Below are 4,687 nucleotides of genomic sequence, written 5' to 3'. Positions count from 1 at the left end.
AAAGAAAGAAAGAAACCGTAGCTTTTTTTATTTTTTTAGTATTTTAGGGAAGGGTCTACCGGGTGTTCAGGTTCTCACTACTAGATTGGACTCTAATGATCCGCCCTTTTACAGTTTCCCAAGAGCTGGGATTACAGGCATGCGCCACCATACCCAGTGTCTCAACAGCAAAGTCTCAGTGCACCCTGGGTGCAGGACCAGCACAGCAGGCCCAGAGATCGAACCCCTGGCCGCTTTAATCCACTGAACTATTTGGCTGGCCCCCAAGACCCTATCTCAAAAAGATGAAAGGGGGGGAAAAAAGCTATAAGAGCTCCCTCCATTCTCTCCTCCTTGGAGTCCTAGTTTCCTGCTGGTAAACTTGAAGAAACTAAAGACTTTCTAAAATCTCCTTCTTAAGCCAGGATATAGCTCAGCAGCACAGTGCCTGCCTAGCAAATGCAGTCCTGAGTTCAATTCCTGGTACACCAAAGTGGGGAAAAATATCCTTCCAGCTGGACACACCTATAATCCCAGCACTCAAGAGGCTAAGGAATGAGTAAACCAAGAGTTTCAGGCCAGCGTGAGCTACATAGTGAGTTCAAATCTAGCCTGAAGGGGCTGGGGAGATAGCTCAGTAGAATAAGTGCTTGCCTGGCAAGTGAAGAGTCCCAAGTTCAAAGGAAAAAAAAAAAGTCCTCTTCCAGAATGAACTGGAGAATGAGGTTTGTTTTTTTGGTGAACTGGGGATTGAACTCAGGATCTTGCACTTGCCAGGCAAGCACTTATTCTACTGAGCTATCTCCCCAGCCTGAGAATGAGGTTTTAAAACTGGGTCCTGAGCTAGGGAGATAGCTCAGCAGTCTGAGCACCTGCCTGGCAAGTGCAAGGACTCCGATTCAATCTCTAGTACTATACGCTATATTGGTCCCAGAACTCCAGATATGCTGTACCAGGCACTGAAACTGGGCATGGTGGCACACACCTGTAATCCCAACACTGGGGAGGCTGAGACAGGAAGATCACTATGATTCCAAGCTGTATAGTGAAACCCTGTACCAAATAAATGAGTAAGAATAAAAAATATAAGGAATTGGGAGTATACAAATGCACACAATCACTGGGAAATTTTTTTTCTTTTGGTGGAACTGGGAATTGAACTCAGGCCCTTGCACTTGCCAGGCAAGTGGTTACTCTACTGAGCCATCTCCCTGGCCCCTCACCAGGCAATTTTCTCTAAGAGCAAAAGCTTCAATAATAGAGAATGCTTGCTTGCCTTTGTTAACAGAACCAAATTTGGGACTGCAACTGTCCTCGCCAAGCAATGTAAACAGAGACTGGGAAGAACCCTTACAGGGGCATAGAGAACAGTGCTTTTCTTGCTCTTTCCTCTCCCACACTGCCCATAATGCAGCTGCATTTGTGTCTGAGCTCTAGCAGCTCCAGGTGGAGTTGCCCCAAACTAAAGAAGCTAAAATGTAGAGCCTGCCTGCCTCTCCACTTGGGTAAGTGCAACAATCAACAGCTCTTATTTGGGAGTTTCCTCTTACATATCCCAGCACAGAGGCTTACCAAGACTTGAATGATAAAGACAGGCTAGCAGGGCAGAGCCTGGTAAACAAAGAAAACAACTCCACCTCTATGCAAGAGCATGGAAAACAGACAAATGATAGGGAAGTACCTCAAATTCTAAGAAAAGTCTCCAGTTCTCTTCCCACTTACGGACACCTTCAAAGAGCTCCTTGTGAACTTGATAGTAGTTTTTTAATTGTACAATCTCAGCATCATGCAACTGCAGCAGGCTTTCTGTGTAGTCCTCTGAAACATACAGGACCAGTAGTTCCATAAAACATCCTCCAGTATATTCTATCCCAATTTAGTAAGACCACACCCCCTAAAATGGAGTTAAGATTGTTCTTCCTTACAATAAAATGATATAGGAATGTTTATGTACTGTGGCTAATAAAAAATGGAAGCCAGGCTTATCAAGATCAGCCCAAGAGGGGCCGGGGAGACAGCTCAGTATAGTAAGTGTTTCCCTGGCAAGTGCCAGGGCCTGAGTTCAATCCCCAGTTCTGCCTCCCCCACCAAAAAAAATAAAAATAAAAAAAGATCAGCCCAGGGGTACTAAGGGACGGACTAGGACTCAGATTAAAAAAATATTCTCTAAGATCTGTCATCTTTTACCTTGTTTTAGGATTATTTCATGATTCCTTATAGCTTTGCCCATCCAACAGAGGTTGGATTATGGGAAATATCTAAAGACATTCATTGACTTTAGTTAGGATAGCTTTACTTTTCCGTTCAGGCCAGGCTAGAATTCCAGCGGGCTCAAGTGTAAGATCAGGCACTTCCTTGCGTAAGGCTCTGGATTAAACTGCTCAACAGGGCTTGGGAAATAGCTCAGTGGTCTAAACACCTGCCTAGGGCTGGGGACATAGCTCAGTAGAATAAGCGCTTGCCTAGCAAGTGCAAGGTCCCGAGTTCAATCCCCAGTACTGAGAAAAAAAAAAAAAAAAAATTAAACACCTGCCTGGCATCCCACAGCTCTGAAGCCCCAGGTGTGCCATGCTGGCCCTGAAACCAGGCACGGCAACACAAGCCTGTAATCCCAGCGCTTGGGAGGCTAAAACAGGAGGACCACTATGAGTCTGAGCTGCATAGTGAGACCATGTACCAAATTAAAACAAACAAATTGTTCAACATGTTTGCCTTAGTGTCCTCATCTTCCAATAAGAATAACTGAGATAATATTAAGGGTTGTTACAGTGTCTTGGTTGGGTGAATCTATTCATAAGAGGAAATACAGAATTTCCTAGAAGTGTCCAGACACTTGAGAGCAGACCACATGAAGACCACCACTTCTGTACTAACCAGCATAGTAGGGAGCAAAAGCTTGTCTTTGCTCCTGGCTATAAAAACACAGGTCCCAGTACTGAGCCAGCTCCATTCGAATTGCCTCAATTACTTTCTTCATGTTTTGCATTTTTAATTCTTCCAGTCGATCTGCTTCTAATTGTAGCTAAAAGAAAGACATTTATAAGTGGTTATTATGTACACATTTTCAGTAGTACTGGGGATTGAACCCAGGACCTCTGTGTTGATCTACATTCCCAGGCCTCTTTAATTCGTGTGTTTGTGTGTGTATGTTGGGGATAGGAAGAGTTGACACAGGGTCTTACTCTGTAGTTCAGGTCGCCAATGCTGGCCTTGAACTTGTGCGATCAAGAACTATAGGCATGTGCCATTATGCCCAACTTTTTTATTTTTTATTTTTTGTATTTAGGACAGGGCATACAGGGTCTCACTGCATAGATCGGACTTGTAGTGATCCATCTGTTTATAGCCTCCCGTCCCGAGTGCTAGGATTACAGGTGCGCCACCACACCTAGTCTCAATTGCTGTCTCAGCATGCCCCAGGGGTGGGGCCAGCACTGCAGGCCTGGGGATTGAGCACCCTGCCCCTGCTTGCCCGCCCTTTATTCTGCTGAATTATTTGGCTGGCCCTCTGCTTTTTGATTTTGAGATAAAGTCTCTCAAAGTCACTAAGCTGCGGAGGCTGGGCTCAAACTTGTGATTCTTCTCCCTTAGCCTCCTGAGCAACTGGGATTCTAGGCATGAGCCAACCTTGCCTGACTGCAGTGGTTTTTTTTCCTTTTTGGTGGTTATTTGGAATTGAACTTAGAGCCTGTCCTTGGAGCTACATCCCCAACACTTCTCCCCTTTTTGAGACATAGTTTGACTAAGTGACTAAGCTGCGCAGGCTGGCCTTGAGCTTGCAGTTTTCCTGCCTCAGTCTCCAGGGTACGGGAATTACAGGTCCCACCATACCTGGCTCTGATGCACATATTTAAGAACAGGCAGGCCTGGAGAAGCAGCTGGTAAAGACATCAGACTAGACCTAGAAATATTCGCGCAGCATTGCTGGTCTAGCGGTCACTGGGCTTTCTTACCGCTTTCCTGACTTTGGCATTAGACCCACTTTGACTCATGGCCGCAGCTTCTCTTTCTTCTTCAGGTATTTGCAGCCTGTCCCAGAGCTCTCGGATCTGAGCACGCAGCCCCTCACACACTGCTTCATTTTGTGATTTTCTCATTTCCAGCTATGAAAGGAAAGGGAGCAGTTATAGCAAAACAGCACAGAAAAGGCTTGCCCTATGGCCCCCAGCAAGAAACATCTAGATCTACATTTAGAAGGAACATTTTCAGGGGAGACTTTCAAGAGGCCTCCTGTCATGTCTTTTGGAAACAAGCTTTAAGGTTGTCATTACAGATTTCAGATCTCAGGAACAGGATTTGAATTTTGCATTGAAGTATTTTTTCAATTAAAAATTAAGCTAGGCCAAGTATGGTGGTATATACCTGTATTCCTAGCACTTGGGAGGCTGAGACAGGAGGATCACTGTTAAGTTTGAGCCCAGCCTGAACTGTATCATGAAATCTTTACATTTATTTATTTATTTATTTTGCAGTACTGAGGACTGCATCACAAAATCTTGTCTCAAAAATAAGAAAAAACACTAAACTAATTCAAATGGCTGTTATTTCATCTAAAATTTCAATTCTTTTTAGAATATTAAATTTAAATTTATTTACATTTTTTTCATTTTTTTCCCATAATTTTATTGAGAAACAAATAGCAATGAGACAGTTTCAAACCAAATTGGTAGGACAGTTTCAATAATTAACACATTGCATACATTCTTCC

Source organism: Octodon degus, unplaced genomic scaffold (genome assembly GCF_000260255.1).
Source record: "Octodon degus isolate 3935 unplaced genomic scaffold, OctDeg1.0 scaffold00002, whole genome shotgun sequence".
NCBI lineage: Eukaryota > Metazoa > Chordata > Mammalia > Rodentia > Octodontidae > Octodon > Octodon degus.
The sequence above is the reverse complement of the archived record's forward strand: the minus strand, read 5'-3'. Positions refer to the sequence as shown.